Genomic DNA, 18,780 nt, shown 5'->3' on the forward strand with positions numbered 1-18,780 from the left:
AAAATATCCAATAAAATAATATGAACGGTAAGTAGACTCAGTAGAATGTCACTCATTTACATCCTGAAGATGACCTCTTTCTTACCTAGGAGCAAATCTTAACTGTACTTTGTCAGTAACCTATGGTCCTTTGAATAGGTGGAATTTATCAGACATTTCACTGCCTAAATGTGTTAATTTGGACAGAAAATGAACCCCAAACCATTTGTCAAATTCTCTATTTCAGTTATGGCCCACCATCCTCAGGCCCCAAAAGTGGTTTAATGTTGAAAACACCTAAGGTCTCTCTAAAATTATTCATTTTTTTACTCTTCCACAGAATTTCCTCAAAGGTTAGTAAGGATTAGGGCCTTGCTATGCTAGAAAATGTATTTACATTAGCAAAACAAATACTATTGTTTTGAAGGTCTTCTAGCAATGACAGCCAGTGAGCTTATGCAGGAAATCAAGTAAGGAGACAAAGAAAAAGAATAAAACAAATGTGGGGTTTATTTTCCTCTCAAGTTAGAAAAAAAAGTTGGGCTTCTTTTGTTCTGTACCTGTTGAGCTACATCCAGCTTGTTCAACAAGGCTTTGGCATGGAAAGACCAAGAGCCAAGGTAGAATTTTTTGTAGACCTGTGAGCAAAAATTAGTGGTATTAGAGAAAAAGGAATGAGCAAAATACAAAGGGAACAGGAAAAAATACCTGGATTGAGAAGGAGAAAATTATTTAGTAAAAGCATTCTGACTAAATAATTTATATTTCAAAAAATTATGTTAGGAAAATAATCTGTGTATAATTTATCCGAGAAAATATCAAAATGCCATGTTTCAGCAAAGCCTGATGTTTCATTTTAAACTTATTCTAGAAAAAAAATTAAATATTTTGTGCATTTTTTTTTTTTAATGGATTTGCTTGTATACTTCTTTTTCTTCTTAGGTTATTCCTATTCATAAAAGGAGAGAACAGCAAACCCAGGGAAGCCTTCAACTGGATCTAAAAAATATACTGTAATCCTAAAAAAACACACTTTTTGCCCTCACAACATTGAACGAAACTTTTGTCATCTTTTCCAAGAAGCAAAAAAAAGGCGAAACTAAATCCATAGCATGACTCAAGCAGCAAAATATGTAAGTCATCTTACATTTTCAGTTGCTGGTGTGGAACTGTCCTTGTGTCAGCCATTTCAAACAGGGCATGGACACCACCTGGCAATCCTGTCCAAAGCAGAAGAGAAGGTGAGAAGGAGGCAAATGTCCATTTTCTTTTTGCTATTATTGCTCACGAGCTGCTGCCAGTGCTGACTTTTCAAACAGTTTTTCTGTGTGGTCTTTTCCACACGTTCCATGAATTTGCCACATTTTGCCCACAAAATCTTCCTACATTTCTGGAAGAAAAAAAAAAGGTACACAAAGGGCATGAGTACACATTACTTTAGAGACAGTCTGATAATGTACATCCAGGTGTGTGTGCACATGTGTTGAAAACATTTATCAGAGCCTTCCTATGCTACTCCTGCTTCCAAAATTCAGAAGTGTCATAGCAGCCCCAGGTACAATATCAAAATAAAGTATTCGCAATTGAATTGCCTGTATATTCTGCTATTTGGTACATATACATTGGTACATACAGCAATCTCAAAATGTCATTCTATACCTTCTGTGAGCTATAGATTTTCTATTATAAGAAAAAAAATGGATAAGACCTTGAACAGACTAACCAGGTCTGTCTTCTAAACAAAAGAGAGCAGACAGGCAAGTGCTCCCACTCACAACTTTGAGCAGCAATTTTCAGGCAAACAAGAGGAAGCACTTTTCATTACAACGTACAATTAAATCATGGAACTCCTTACCAGAGGATGCTGCAGAAGCCAAAAGTATTACAGGGTTCAAAAGGAGATTAGACTAATTCATGACGGATATGTCCATCAATGGCTACTAAGCACTGCGGTCCGGATGCCCTCTGGCGTAGGAAGTCCCTAACCTACTGCCTATTGGAAGCTGGGAGGGATTCCATGGGAGAATTCTGGCATAGTTTTTATATTCACACCTAAAAAAAATATTTTAATTGAACGTCTCAAAGAACTGTTTAGTTCTCAGACTCACAGTTTTTATTCCTACTTGACTACTCAAATGTTTAGAATGTTCTTTTTGAGGCCCTTTTTTAGCAACTTCAACATGACATTAGTCCTTTAGAAACAAAACAGTAACTTCTTTTAACTCATGTTTACCTGATGTTATTCATCCAACTTGTAGAAATCTCTCTACCTTTGTAAAGCCGCAACATCAGTTCCCAGAAACCTGGTAAGTATAACTGAAATAAAATGTGATATGTGCACACCTGTACAGCAGATGACAAAGTTAAAAGTGATTAAATAGCTTTTTTGTGTGTTTGTTTTAATTTGAACCTTACTCCCTTAGAAGAGTAGCAAGAAATTGTTAGAGGCTGGACCCCTCTGAGCAAAACAGTTTACTGAGGCTGAAGATGCAGCTCTTGAATTTACAAACTGAGAACAGATAATTGTCAAACCCCAAAGAGCACATCGTTGCAAATTTCCTGCGGTAACACGTCTCTTCCTGTGACCTTCCATTTGAAATGTGTTTCTATCATTTACATTGCAATTATGTTCTAATGTAAGATACATTTGGAGTGTAAATATCAGGATTAAATCTACCTTGAAAACTCAGGCTGAATCAGGTTTATAGCCTAGAGGCAAGTTGTGAATCCCATAAAGCATTGTTCGAGGGACCTGGTTAGTGTTTTGTACACCTGCTTAATGTTTTTTTTTCATAGTCACAAATGTCAAACTGCTCACTAACGCATTGAGGTTTGAATGACAGCCATGCACTTGAGCACCAGTTATGTTTTTTCACTACCAAATTGGACTATAAATGATGAAAAAGAGGTCAGAAAGGAAGTATGGAAGCATACAAATTTGAAAGGGGAAACTGCTAATAGTCATAAACCGTGTGCAATCAAAGGACCAGCAAGTCATTGTGAATTACCTGCTCCATGAATTACTGATCTAACTGCATTATGATATGGAATTTTCTAACTCCTTTCATCTGTGGTGCAACAGCTCCTAACAGCTCCCAGATCAAAAGCACGACTGCCAGTGAAACCATGGAGAAATAGCCCACAACACTGACTTTCATTATGAGCACTTATTTGTTAAACTTTTCTTAATATACAGGTTTCATTATTTATTGATTCACTGATTGGAAGTACTGTAAGTGTGCCACCTACCAAATTTGAGGGAAAAGCACAGAAATGATCAGCAGTGTGACACCTCAGTGCAAGTCAAAACTTTTAAGCATGTGCACATAAAATCTCATTGCTTGTATATTTCTCCACAGGTGGTAACATGCAGAGCATACGCTGGGACATTTTTGTTTGTTTCTTTGTTTCATTCAAATCACCCAAAATACTTCAAAACCAATTAGTTCCATGTTAGTAATTTTACTGACTGTATAAAGGTGATGAGACAATTAACTTGCGCATGCCAATAGAAGCTACATGAATGCACATTCTATGTGAGCAGTGATGAGAGAACTGATTTCTACAGGTGCCTGTCAAATCATACATGGCCCAAAACAGAATTCTAAGCTCAAGTTATGACCATTAAGAAAAAGCTCAAGTCAGCAGGCATATTAATTAAAATGTATGGAAGGTTCTTTTAGCTGGGCTTAGAAATTCCTGTGGTGTCTATTAAAATACATAAAAGACATTTCTAATCAAACACTTTTTCTTTTCCCCCTAAATCTGGTTTCTAGGCTGGATGAGAAAAATTAGTTTAGTTATGCTCACCTGAGCAAATTTGACAATAAGTATATAAAATAAAGAAAGAAAGAATGAAAGAATGTGTGTATATATGCATACACACACATATATACATATGTATACACACACATACACACGTATATACACATCTTCACAGGTATCTGTTTTGTTTGGTGGGTTTCTACTGGGACAACTCCTTGTGTGTCCAGAGATAAAATGTGAATTGTTTTCACTGTCATGATAGCCTGCACAGTGAATATGTCCTTTTTCTAGTGCTTATCATAGGGAATAAATGCTTCAGACTAACAGCTGCATCATTACTTCAATGTAAATATACTGAATTCTTTCTACCTGTGATCATGTTTGTAAGTATGTGATGTGCAAGTTAAAAAAAAAGCAAATACTATCAGTATCACCTTGCTGGTGATAACAGACTTTCTCTTCTGTGGAAAGAAGTGATTGTGAGGGGACCAGTACCCCCCACTTTATGTTTCCCTCCCTCCAGCCACCCCACTGCTGAGGCAGAGGCCTGGTTGGGGCGTCAGGAATCTGAAGGAGCAGCTGCCTAGGGAGCAGGGAGCCAGGGAAGCCTAAGGCTGGCATGCAACCAGGAGCACAGGCTTCCTGGACAGCCTGCCTGCCTGCTTTCCATTGAAACTTTCAATGGAATCAACATGTTCCTGTGAAATGTTTCAATTCTGTAAAATCAGCATTTTCCAACTGAGAAGCATTCCACTGGAAAATTTTCAACCAGCTCTAATAATCAGGGCATCTTTAGCATCTTACACAGGGTTGCTGCTGGAGGACATTAAATCTCCATCTCAGAGACCATGAGCCAAAATCTCTCCTTGCCTGCATCCCACACTGCAGCCATGGTCACCACCGGAACTGGCTGCCACAGCAGGCTGGGGGTTCTCCCTGGAGTGTCACCACCTGACAGCACATTGTCCTTCCACTGTTAGAGCTTGGCTGAAGCTCCCCAACAGCAGGCACCACGAGTTTGATGTGCCCAAATACCCGGCCACGGCAGACACCGTTTGTCACATGCCTGGGAAAAGTCTGAATTTTTTGGAAGATTTGAAGAAAGCTTGATAGTTTTAATCTATCATAGGAACCAAAAGGTTCTCAGCTCCAATCATGAGCAGAGGTTTTCTTTTAAATATATATATATATATATGTTGGATCGTTTGAGTTTGAATCTTGATTTTTCTTTAGTGAGTTATTTAACTGATTTTCGTGTCCTCCTTAGGAGGTGGATTCATAAACTTGACAAAAAAAGTATAGATTTCATTTATACAAAACTTTCATTCAAAGAAAAGTTAGAAAAACAGCAGAAAGAATGTCAAGCAAAAAGAAAACGAATGGTTCTTGACAGATGTCAGTCTAACACCTGTCAGTTAGAAACTGCTACTGATGATTACATCTCTTGATATAACCTACTTTGTTACTTGTCTACAAATATATAGCACTGTAAACAGTTATTCTATCAAGATTTCTAATACCTAAGTGAATCTAAATGACAGGAAACTTGATAGGTTGGAGATTTTTTCAGTGAGCATAATGAACTCAAATATGTTTCTCTACTGCAAGAAAGAGTTAAGAGAAAGATGGTATCTTTCTGTAGCTGATGTTAGAATCCAAAAAGACAATTTAGAATTTATTGTCAGCAAACATTAAAGAATCAAACTATACGAGGGTAATCAACTCAATGTAAATTTTTGAATTCTATTTTATGACTCATTTTTAAGGACTGGATTTCAAACTACTGATGTCCTTCAATTTATCTTTGGTGCAGCTATAGTATTTAGGAGCAAAAGTCATCTTGAAGCAAGTTATGCAATAGTCAAGATCTTCTAGGGTGCAATTTCTTAGTCTGAAATCAGCCTCATAAATCTCAGGAAGAATGTGCCTTTTTCTCTGCATTAGCCATAAAAGGAGGCTGTGGGGACAAGCTTGAGGTAAACATCTACACAGTGGATGATTTAAGCAAGGTGAGATGAAATCAACCCAACTTTTTTTAAGGTAACTTTTCATGAAATAAATTGCCAGCTAAACTTAAGGCAGTAGGTGACTACTGTTTACACTGATCTTAAATTTTTCAAGTATGTTAATAAACATCATACTGACGTCTGTGCTTTAAGTCCTTCTCATGATAAGGAAGTTATTAACAGACCAGACCTTGAGGCTCAGTAAATATTTTACAAAATTACCTAAAATTTAGGGTGTAAGTATTAGGAGTCTCACTCATTTCAGCCCTTACAGCAGCAAGGCAAATGAAGAAAGGAGAAAATTTTAAAGTATGAAAGGAAAGAGAGATATACACACACACACACAAAAAAAAAAATTAAAGGAAAAGCAAACGAGAGAAACCAAAAGACCAGAACAAAAAGAGAAACAGAAGCAATCTACAGAATTACAAAAATTCCTTTTTGTGTCATAGAAAAACACACATAAACCACAGCAGATAATGTTCCCATCATTACAAGAGGCAGCCCTGAAACAAGCCTCCAGATTTAGAAAGCTCGGTGGCTGGGGAAGCTGAAGGTGGAGCTGTGCTGTGTGTCTGCCCCCAGACACAAACACTGCCCCACGCTCTGGGTGCCTGCCCCACCTCCCAGGCAGCTCCAGCTTTTCCGGGTGCTCCTCGCCCTGCAGGCTCCCAGGATGTTGTCACTTGTATGTTGCAAGCCATGGATCACGTATGCACCCAAAATATGAAATCACTTTCCGTCCTGCATGTTTTAGGGGTTTAAATTATTTTAAATTGCATTAAATTATACTTGCTATCCTAAATTTCCCAGATGATGGCTCATAGCTGACCCCAGCCCCAGCAGAAAGTGGGGGGATTTTTCATGCCTGAAGACAGAAAAGCATGGCAGCATTGCTCTCCCTTGGGTACTATTTGGTGAAAGAGGAACACCACACGCAGGTGTGGCTGAATACTGGTGGCCACTGCTGTCCCTGCCACACAATAAGAGGTGTTCCAGGCCCAAGAGGGATACATTTTGGGAAATATACCAATGCCAGACATAGAATATGTGAATATACAGTACAGTAAATGCATAAGTACCTATATGGATATTCATTCGTATATATAGGTGTGTATATATATCATATAAAGTGTGAAGTGCTTGGGAAGGATACCAGGGCACATACACTTGAATTACTTGTGAGTGTGTTTCTGTGTAGATGGGAAAGTGGGTAAGCACAGCAGTGCACATGTTCTCCTCATGTGCTCCCAGAATGCCTTGTATTTCTGCTATTTTGGCTGGGTTACCTCAGTCCCTGAGTCTACAGTAATGCCTGTCACCATTTTGGGTACATTTTGTTACAAATCTAAGCAAGCAAATATTTGTGTCAAAGCTGTCTACACGTGCAACCAGTTGAGAAGCTGAAATGCCTTCAAGTCATGTACCAACTGTTTTCATTTTCTCTCAAATGGTGTTTCTGTTATTTTCTAATCTCTGCCTGGGTTTTGTTATTGTCTTTATTCTTCTCTAAAGCTTAACTGCCTTTTTCTTCTTTGCCTAACTTCTAGGTAGTAAGAAGAATGTGTAGGAGCCATCTCCAAATTTTAATACAAAGACAGCTAAAATTCCCAACTGTATCAAAACAGTCCCTTGCAGAGCTGCCCATCATTTCTTTTGTCTACATAAACCCCATCAGAGAAGCCATAATGCAGCCCTAAGAAACTACCAGAAATCCTGTAATAAGCACTTTCTTTCTAATGTGGCAAGGGCTTTGAAATTCAAGTTATAAATGTGACAGAAGGATTGAATTCAAGTTTACCGTGTGGTTACAGATGTGGTATAGTTGGGTATGAAGTTACTGCCTGTGTGCTCTCCTAGTGCACTTAGTCAGTAATTGCCTGGTCCCAGGGCTGCTCCCACAGAGGTAAAAACAACGGGCTGACAGGAGACCACGGGCAGGCTGGAGAGATGGTAGAAACTGCAGCTGAAGAAATGATCATGTCTTTGTATGTAATTAAAACAATTAGGAGATGTTTTGCAGGTCGTTCATCAGTACTAATGAATAATGGACATGCTCAAGTGTCCTGTAGGGCCACATTCTTCACAGTTTCGGAAATCTCACCTAATACAGCTAAAACTGTCACTGCAGCACAGATTACCATTATTACTGAATAGCAACTGATCATCTTGTTTGAGAGATTTGATTCCCCACATGAGAACTTCCCTATACAGATAAACCAAAACTTTTGGGGTTTGCCAAGTATTTTTGGGGGTTGTTTTTTTGTTTTAGTTTGGTTTGGGTTTGTTTGGGGGTTTTTTTGAGCTTGTTTATTTGTTTTTGGTTTGTGGTTGTGGGTTTTGGGTTTTTTTTAGTAAATAATCTAGCAGTCAATATGCAACACCTTTTAAATGTTGGAAATCTCCAACAGAGATACTAGAAGGGGAGGTTTCTGGCAAGTATCTTCATAAGGTAACAGCAGGATAATTTGGACTATGGTGGAATTCAAGGAAAATAAATATGAAATTGGCAGGACTCAAAGTAAATCCACCTGTCTTAAGATGACTTCAACTGTAAACACTTTGGGGAACTCAGACAGTTACCACCCACAGTGAGGATAACCGAAGGAACCAAGATGAACTCATCAAAACAGACCTGACCTTGAATTCTCCCTAGCACTAGTCCTAGCACTCCACTTGCTTACTCTGCCTTAATCCATTTACCAGGCTTTCTGAAATCAGTAGCCTAAAAGAGCCTGTGACCTCAGTTTAACTCTATTTACTCAAATAATAATAAGAAATAATGACGACAACAACAATAACAATAATAATCTTTCTTAACAAGGTCAATAGCATTCAGTTACCTGAATGTTCATGCAAGACCTTTTTCTGCAAGTTCAGAGAGTTTATACAGAACAGATGAGCACCGAAGGCAGAATTCTCATCTTCCTTTTACTGCCATAAATTTGAAACAGCTCCATATAACCCCAAGGAATTAAATTAAATTTGCAGTTTCTAAAATGGGATAAGACTTTGGCCAATACCATGTAAAGTAACAGAATCTATTAAGGACATAGAAGGGGGGGAAAAAACCAACAAAACAAAACAAACAAAAAACCAAACAACCAACCAAAAAACCCCCAAAAATTTAAAAAGTAAAATGTGGTCATTAAGTGAATATCAGTGGTTAGAGGAAGGGTCTTCAATGGGCCTATGGGAAGCGATATGCATTCATAAATCCTTGTCTGTTGCTAACGATGGATGGGCCAAATTTTATTTAGCCACATCAGCAGCAGACTCACATAAGAAACAGCAGGAGCAATAAAACTCATATGGATAGCTTTCATACATATGAAAGTTTCTTGTACCACGTGTCACATATTCAGTTTGTAGGAATAAATATATTAACTATGTTTTTCTAACTGAAAATATTTTCCACATGCGAACAGACTTAAAAGCACGTTTAAAAAGAAGATGCAATAATCAGATTTTAAACTGGGGCTTTAAATTCAAAGCAGAACTTGAAGTAAGCCTTTGGGGATGTTCTTCTATTTGAAGGAATGCACAATTCTTGTTACCTACTTCAAGCAATGAATGGCAACACTCAGTCACAAAAATGCAACAGAACTACTTGGGAGTGTGAGGAGACTACGTAAAATACATTTGAACACCAAGATCATAATAGTCAGCAAGATCTGGAAAAGACTGAAGCAAAAGTGGATTTGAAATTTTCAGTAATAACTTCAAATCTTTGCTTATTAATCATTACTTGTTTCCAAAGAAATGAATCATGTCAATTCCAATTCCCCAGCTACCAGAAAAATGGGATATTTATACTGAAAATAACTTCTCTGAGAAATACAGGGTCAGCTATTTCATCAAAGATGTGGCCAACTAGGCAATGTGCAGAATGAATGTTGTTGATTGGATTCCTTTGTTAAGGACTGGCAGAAAACAGTATACAATAGTAGCTAAACTGTGATCAGATGGCAAAATAAAATAGCAGTTGCTCATCAGTGCTGTGCCCTCGATTTTTATTTGAGTGTGTACATTGAGCCTGTGTGGGCATGGGAGTCAGGCAAACAGCATGGGGAAGAAATGGGAAAAAAGAAGCCCTGGTGATGAGCTGTACAACATTTCAGAGAAGTCTCTGAAAAACACCAGTGCAGACCCATTTATGAATCTCCTATTATTTTCCTATTCTGAGGTTATTTTGCATGTTGCTGGCTTTGCTATGGTGCAGAAATTTTCAGGAAAAATCAGTCTCTGCTCATAGGTAGGATTAAAAATGCACAGCATGCTTTAAAAAACAACAGATGTTAGAAAAGTCATTGCTACTGTTAGAGTAGTAGTTCCCACTTGCAAGGAACATTTTCTTCCTCTTTGATGTGGTCTGTGTGTATCTCCTGTTGCAGGAGCCTAGCTAGCAATAAAAGGCCAACAGAAGTAGAACCAGGAACTGTAATAGGATGACACAGGTACAAACTGAAAGGAGGTAAATGAAGTATTTTCCATTACTAGAGTGTTTGGACTGGCACCATAGAAAGGTCAAGAGACCTTGGTATATCTAATCTAGGAAAATGAGATAGAAGAAGCAAGAAATGCACCAAGGTCTTTACTATTGAGCCACAGTGCCAACATGCAACGATTTCCCTCTCTCTTCTCTTTGCACTAACACAATTATGAACTATTGAGCTTCTTTGGCTCATAGGAACACTTATACATCACCTTGCACCAATAGTGCTGGGAAGATGAGCACCCTCCCCTCTCCTGTTCCTGTATAAGAGCAGGAGGAACATGCTAGCAGCAGAAGCTCATACAGCATTCTCCTTGCATTATGACATTAAGGAGTTCTTGAGGTGGAGTTTTTACTCTCTTATTTCGTACCTCTTGCTGGACTTTTCTTTCCTGAATGAGCTACTCTGGTTTTTAACCTGTGTAAATTTTTGGCATTCGGTGACAATGAATCTCGCAGACTGATTGTAAAATTAAGCGTTACTTCTTTCACTGATCCAGCACAGTCATATTGTTGTGTCATTTATTCTGCCTTTTTTTGGCTGGCAGTCATTAAAAGTGTGTGCCTCTGAGTCATTTGGCCTCTAAGATAGTTCCAGTTATATGTTGACAGTTTTTAGTAGGATGCTAGGAAATATTATAAGTCTTGTGATTTCCATTTCTGCTATCCTTTTCCAAACGGTTGAGTGAGAAAACTACAACAGACAGGCTTTTCATAACACAATAGGACACAGAATATTATTGTATGCTTTATTGTTTGTGAAATCAGCATTAAACAGTTTGTGCATCTTTACTGTGTTATAATTAAACAAAATTATTGTTACAGTGCTCGGAATTGGTTGGGTTTTTGGTTTTTTGGGGATCTTTTTTGGATCACTAAATGTAGGTTAAAAGCCATAGCAAAATTTCCAGATAATGTTTTCTTAATATAATTATTTATCTTGACTTTTGAGACACTTCTTTTCAAAACCCTCCTGAACTGCATTGCCCTTAAGAGCACAAAACAGGCAACCTGAATGAGTGCATAACTGGGGTATAGTGAAAACTAAAATAAAGCAAATGCCCTTTGGGAATACATTTGTATCACAAATACCAGCTGGCGCTGGTTGATCCAGCTTTTGGCAGTCTCTGCAGCAATGTCAAAGACACAGTGTTTCAGAAACAACTGATGAGTCACTGCAAAAGGTTGAGAGATTTAGTTCAGAGAAGCCCATTTATTATATAATGAAATATTTCCGTAACATCCCATATTTGACATCCCATATGAATACCAGTTACAGGCTGAGCTAATAATACCACCTATTATTGAAACTGCATTAACTAACTCCAGGATCTGACCCTCCTGCCATCTGCCTATAGACTTTTAAATCTTTAACCATTTGAGGCTGTAATTTTCCATGTTTTTTTCTGTTGTCCTGTGACCCACTTCTGGGGTTTTTTTCAAACTAAAAAATACTGCATTTCTTTCCAAGAAAAGCTCTTGGGAAGAAGAATGTTGTTTTTTTTCCTGTGAAATAAGGCCTGATGAACATGTTGAGAAGCTTTCTGACATTCATGCTTTGGAACAGGAATATGAAATTTGGGCTATAGGGAAGTTCTGAGGAGATTTTTTTTTGTAACTCTTATTATGGTCTTTTACAATTGATCCATCAATTGTAGTGAACTTCTGAACTAGTTCCTGACATCTGCAAATTTTTCTTGAGCTTCACATAGAAGATGTTTGAATGAACTCACACCATTAAAAAAAATTCTCTCTTTTCACCAGAAAAAAAATGTATTAAATAACTAAAGATGGTAAAACACTCAGCCGGATAGGATTTAATAATGAAAGGAAAGAGTATTATTCCCTTTTCACTATCTCTGCGATAAAAATAGAAACATGTTTGGTCACACATCACATACAGTCTGCTTCACAGGAGTGTTTCCTAACTTTATGTGTTATACCCTGTGGAAAATGGACATGCTCTCTATTGCTCTAACCTCTCAAATTTACTGCATTTTCACTAGCTAGACATTTTCAGCCCTTTATCTAGAGTGGCAATTAAAGCTTCTTTTGCAGCTGTGCTTCTGAAGCTGAAGCTTTCATTGTATCATTTCTGAAAGTTGGAATTTATTTGATCTGTGGAATAGTAAAACTGCTTTTGAGAACATGAAAAGTGCATTAAATATTAAATAACTACTACCCTTGGAAAAAACGATTGCCTCACAGCAAGATGATGAACACAAGCAGCAAACACAAAGGAACAGGAAGAAAAGCAATAGCAGTTTGTCCTTTTCTGGAAAGTCTGGCTTGCTAGCTGACTGCATGGAATGAGTTGCAGGGGAAAACGAAACTAGAGAATATGTAAAGCTGGGAGATGAGATCATCCCCCCAAAACAATCCTTCAAATTCATAGACACTTCTGGATTCATGAGGTGAGAATAACCAGCACTGAGGACTGTAAAATTCATTTGTAGCATTTGAATTTGCTAGCATGCACTTGCAAACTGTCTCCTCCTCGAAGGGGGAGCAGGAGACGCCCTGGAAATCAAGAGTGAGGAAATGCAATTTTTAAAAAATTGTTTCCTAAAATGAGAGTGACAAAAGCCTGCATCCAGACAGCCTCTGCTAACAGTCTACACCAATCCAATCTAGTACTACAGCTACCTTTTAAGTTTTCATCAGCATGTTATTTTACAACAGCCTGATCCTGCAAATGGCTGTTCCCAGGTGCATAATTATTTACCCACGGAGTCCACTGAAAACAATGGGTGTCAGTGCATAAGTAACTACCTGGAGGACTGAGAGTCCTGAAATTGTTTCTGCATATGATAGGCAAGTTGCAGATTTGCAAGGGGATTTTCTTTCATATGTGTGTTTGGGGCTTTTTTGTTTCCAAAACTAAAATGGAGATAGGCCCACTTCAAAATACCCAGACAAAACCTTTTGAACCTTAACAATGGATAGAGTCCAAACCTACAGCAATCTCCAAATTTTGCATGTATAGTGGCTCTTTATAGTGGGCTGGATCCAAACCTCACATTGAAAAATATCCCCAAGGCAGCAGAACTTGGATCTGTGCTTTCCGGTTTGAACCCAAACTGAAAGTGTTGCAAGAAATGGCTCATTAGTTTACTCCGTAACATTTGCCTCCAGAAATCTGTCATTGAACAAAGGCACATCAACATCTGAAAAAAAATTATTAGCTATTTTTGGATAACCTGAAGGCCCTTTAAGTGTTGTAGCTCAGTATTTTTCTGGAAATCAAGGTCTATTGCAGAGCTCTCTTAGATCTCTCTATCAGTGCAGACAAGGCTGACTTTTAACACAATGAGAGCATCAACATCCCCCTTGGGGTGACCAAATTTGTAAAGACAGCAAAACAGATCCTCCCTTGAGGTGAAAATGAGGGCATGATGAAAAGACTCAGTCAGATTTTTGATGACTATCACTAAAGCAGTAGCTCTTTTCTTTCTCTTTCAACTCTTCTTTTCTAATGTTATGGTATATGTCTACCCCATCTGTCATGATAGGAAGAGTCCTTCCTCTTCCTCCTGTGTAGTTCTTGCCTTGTGGACAAGCAGCTCTGCCTGTCAGAGCTGGGAAGTGGCTGTAACTTCCAACCTTTGTCATTTCAAGTATAGGCAAAACCAGAACACAGATCACACCAGATAGGCTGACAAGTGTGTCCTTCTACCTCTACCTGTCTTCTAGAGCCACGGGATGGAAAGTGAAGGTATTCAGCTAGGCCCCAGCTCCTCATGGAAAAACAAAGAAAGTGTGAAATCAAGTACTTGGCTGATTTGTGTTGTGGAAACAATTACAGATATTTATGTGATCCATTTTGTACCTTTGCTTGGTTCAAAAGCTAGTTAATGTCACAGCCAGAAAACATCTTTGAGAAGTAACTAATCCCTACAATATTAATGTCTTCAGCTCTATTTATGGACAAATGTAACTCTTCTCATGCCTTGACAATCACACAGAGAGACCAAAACATGAAAGGAAGGAAGGTTTTGATAACTCATATTTGTGCTATCTCAGTCCTCAAAGAGACCCCTCTGAAGTACTGCGCTGATCTTGGTCTCTGGAGCATTGATGGCTGCATCCTCAAAGCAGTATGTCAGCATGGATTTAGTCACATACTGGTCACAGAGGGTTGATATTCTGACTCTGAAGACATGAATTGTGTGAAGGGTTGTTTGTCTTCTGCTTTTTTTGTTTTGATTTATTCTATTTGAAGGGAACCTTAAACAGATTTTCATAAAACACTAATTGCTTTAAAACTTTGGCTTAATGCCTGTAAGTGTTTAGAACTTGTGTAAGGAAGTCATGTGTCTTAACCCGTGTAAGGTCAAAATTATTTTCCATTTTAATTAGACATATTGGATCTGATAAGTCAATGACAGTGCTTCATTTTAATCAGCAAAGAGAGGGCTCTTAACCTACACAATGCATGTATAGCCTCTCCCAAACTAAGTGTAATGAGTCTGGAAATTATAAAATCACAGGCACTCATTTCAAAGCCCAGGAGATGCTGGATGTTGTTTTCCTCTATGGGCCCTCACTTGTGGTAATAGAACATTGGAATTCTACAGAATAATTATCACTAAATTATAATTGCAGTAATGGATGTGTTAAGTCACTCTAGCAAGACCAGTCTTCTGAATATAATCACCTAAAAAGGATGTATAGTTATTTTTGCTTTGACCCAGTGGAAATGTTCAAAATATCCCTGTGATTTTTGAAACAGCTACATGTAATTTTTGGTACTTTCCAGAACAGTTCTGATTAACCCAGTAATAACCAGAAGTATTTTTATCATGTGTATTTGGAATATTGCTCTGCGCACTGTAGTCTCTGCTTTTGAGTTTCCCTGCCAGATAAAGGGGACTTTTTGGAATATATTTGTGGAAGCAAATTCCCAGTGTTATGACAGCTGTTCTGAAATGTGTTGTGACAAAAATAGCCCCACAAAATGATTTTTAAGTACATTTTCCAGTTATTGGGGAATAACAGCAGGAGTAATTTCTCTGGAGTCTGTACATTTAATATACCAACACATATCTATTATATTTGGTGTATCCATATTTATACACGTTAGCCCTTTCTAATGCATATTCTACCACAGTGGAGATTTAAACTCTAGGGATCCAAGATCAAACAGTCTTCTCAGGACTGCACTGTGGCAAGTCCAGTACTCAGCTCAGCAGCTCAGCAGGTCCCAGCAGGTCAGCTTGGTGCTGACCTGGTGTCCCCCAGGCTGATCCACCTCTGGGGCAGCCAGCTGTGCCTGGCTGAGCTCAGCTGTCACCAGCCCATCCCATACAGCCTGCTCTCCTTGCACTCACACTGCCACTCTGTGAAGGTCAGGGCTGACCAAGCTGCAGTGCTTGGGCGCTGTTAAAGGGCACACCGTGCTGTGTCCCTGGCACGTTCCACACTGAAAAACAGGGGTTTACACCCAGGAGTCCTTAGGGGTATGACATAAACACTGCTCCCAAAGGCTTCCATCACAGCTTATCCCTCTCTCAACTTTCCAAAGGCAGCTGGTGTGTTAGTCAAGAAAGCATCACAGGAGAAGAGTTTTCAACCATTTTTAAATGAGATATCATCTATTAAAAGGAGGTGGAAACAATGCAGGTTATATTAAGCCCCTCCAGATGCAGACAGACCCTCTTTTGGTCCTTCACACCTACAGGTCTGATTCCCTGATGCTTTTAACTTCAGTTGCTTACTGACATTACTGCTGAATTCTGTAACTTCTATTTTACACTAGTGTGAGTATAAAGGAGCCAGAAAAACTGAATATTGTTACCAAGGGCAGAAAACCCTTCAACAGATGGGAAAATGATCCCACTTGGCAAGAGGCAATGTTTGGTGCTTAAAAAAAAGGAAAAAGCTTTTGGATTTCAGCCACCAAATCCAGTCCCAAATCTTGAGCTGTGCAGAGTAATTCCCAGAGCTCAAAAATGCAATGTACTGTTGTGGATCATCCATTAAACTGTCTATTGAATGAGGTATAATGCTAAGCAGGCTGAGGAGAGCCTATCATTCAGATTAATGCAACTCCAAATCACAAAACCTTCAGAAATTATTTTTGTAGGTAGGGCAACTTGGTGCTAAATTAGTTTGTTTGCTGTGAGAGCCAAGATGTTAGAGCATTAGAAGCCCAGAAGAATACATCTATTTCTAGAGGCTGAATCATGGCTCAAGTATGCAACAAAATGGAAACAGAGTAAACACTAATAAGCAAAGAAAACAATATAGTTTTCTACATCTATAATAAAAACTTAGCAACAATATATACAAAGCTTTATACAAGCTTTAAGAAAGTGCCATATATTCTTGATTTAAGGGTAACTTTTAAAAAGGTCTTTTAATCCAGTAGGTCTTTAAGAAGCCCCACTCTGACTCTATAACTCCTTTTCAATAGTGTGAAATGCATCATTTTGAGCTGTTGTCTGGATAAAATTTTAAGCAGCCACTGAATGTGTTCCTAATGTTGTCATCCCAGTATGAAATACCATACACACAATATCATAGAAAAAGCAACCTAATATATTGTGGAAAATGTGGGTTTACTTAAAAATTAACAAAAATACCATGTAACTCAAGATTCTTGAACATCTAACAACTGGGAAAGTTTTGTTTTAAGCCATCTTAGCATATGAAAAGAATGTTTTTTCCCCAAAAGACTTGAACTCACTATGATTGGAGTAAAACAGCATCTTTAATCTTGCTGCCCTGTTTATAGGTGAGACACACATATATGAATATATATATATATAAAATCTTCAGTTTATAGGTGCCATTATCAAAAAAATAAAGCATTTGTGACATAAAACAATTAATTAAGGTGTGTTTCTCTATTATTTGCTTCACTCATGCCTTCAAAATAAAAATGTCTTCGCTATTAGGTGAGTTAATTTAAATTTAAGTCATACTGTTATCAATTTCCATCAAAATACTCAGATAAAAATAATAATAAAAATACTTTTTACTTACTCAAAAGTGTTGACAGTCTGTAGGTAGCAAGCAGAGAGCAACAGGAAAAAGGAAGGAGAATACATAGAACTTTTTATATGAAGTGTTTTCAGTGGCTTTATAATGAAAACTCATTATATTCTTCTTGAATATAAAACTCTGTATTCTTCTTCTTGAATTATATTCTTCTTAGTCCACAGCGATAATCTGTGATGCCACAGGAGCACAGCCATCCTCACTCATCCTCCATGGTTCTGTTGAACTCAATTTTTCAGTCCTTCAGTGTCCCATGATGCCTAAAGCAGAAGGGGCATTAGAGCATGTGTCTTAAAGAATTGGTTCACTTCTCTGTATTGGACTATATAACTATCATTTATTATAATATTGTTTCATGATTATGCTTGAAGTGAGAAACATGTGGGACCCAAATATTGTATGCATATTAATACAAACCTTTTTTTTTTGTTGCTTTTTTTGTTTTGTTTTGTTTGGGTTTTTTTGTTTTTGTTTTGTTTTGGGGTTTTTTGTTGTTGGTTTTTTGTTTGGTTGTTTTTTGGGTTTTGGTTTTGGTTTGGCTTTTTTTGCTAGTATTTTAGGGAGATAGACAGGTAATGGGAATATACAGTAGCTTACTCAGTCTTTTTGTACCTCATGAGTCTCATTCCATTTTAGTACAGGCTGAGATATCTGGATACTGGGTGCTTGTAAAACTGAAAATGAGTGCACAGCAAATGAGAGTTCTGGTCTCAGATTCCTCCCTTTAAAAACTAAGTTGTTCTTTCTGGATAATGCTGAGAAGCATTGGGACAAAAATTAGAGGGACTTTGTATCTTTGCCCTAGTTGAAGGAAATAGTAACAAGACAACCTGAACCAAACATGGACATAAGCAGCCTCAGCCCCCAGTGGAGATCCACATCAAGGTCATCTGTCAAATAAGCAACAGTGAAGTATGTGTGCAGACTATTTCTTATGACATATGCCCTTTTCTGGCACTGAAAGTAAGTAGTCTTCATCAGACTGGGACAATTTGTTTTAAATTGCAGCTAAAATAGATACATTGAATTTAAAGTGATAGGTCAAAAACAGAAAGAAAAGGTCTTAGAAACATGATTTGTAAGTTTAGTGCACTGAAGGGCAAATATAGAGTCTTTCTCAACCAGCATGTGGAATCACTTAGTTAAAACTCAGTTGTTTGCTTGAAATTGCAAAGATTATGCCTCAGCTTTCTGAAATACATTCAGGTAGAGAAAATTTGCATAGAGAGCACAGTGGCCCATCAATGTGTAATATCTACACCTCCTCTTTCATCAACTTTTTGATGCAAACTCCAGTACAGCTAAAGGATTCCACCATTACAGGTCCAAATCAGAGAGTAAAGGTAACAAGAGCTCTGTCCAGAAGCAAAGGGTTTTGCACAAAAGACCCAATCCCACATCTGAGAAGTGTAGACCAGTAATTTAGGGGCCATTTGCTTTTTTATGGCAGTCTCAAGAATCCTCTTTCAGATATACTTCTGTTTCACACTGCTATCAGGCACATAACTTTCTCAGTCATGTATGAGATAATGA

General features: G+C 38.0%; 1 long non-coding RNA gene across 1 annotated transcript; it reads right to left on the bottom strand.

Annotated features, from left to right (window-relative positions):
- Positions 1-452: 452 nt before the first annotated feature.
- LOC148225127 (uncharacterized) lies at positions 453-17,507 on the bottom strand. Its single transcript, XR_015802752.1, has 3 exons — positions 17,233-17,507; positions 1,127-1,199; positions 453-617 (listed from the first exon to the last, which is right to left on the bottom strand). It is a non-coding gene; the product is annotated as an uncharacterized LOC148225127 (long non-coding RNA).
- Between the last annotated feature and the right edge of the window lie 1,273 nt (positions 17,508-18,780).

Source organism: Sturnus vulgaris, chromosome 1 (assembly GCF_052056855.1).
Source record: "Sturnus vulgaris isolate bStuVul1 chromosome 1, bStuVul1.hap1, whole genome shotgun sequence".
Classification (NCBI taxonomy): domain Eukaryota; kingdom Metazoa; phylum Chordata; class Aves; order Passeriformes; family Sturnidae; genus Sturnus; species Sturnus vulgaris.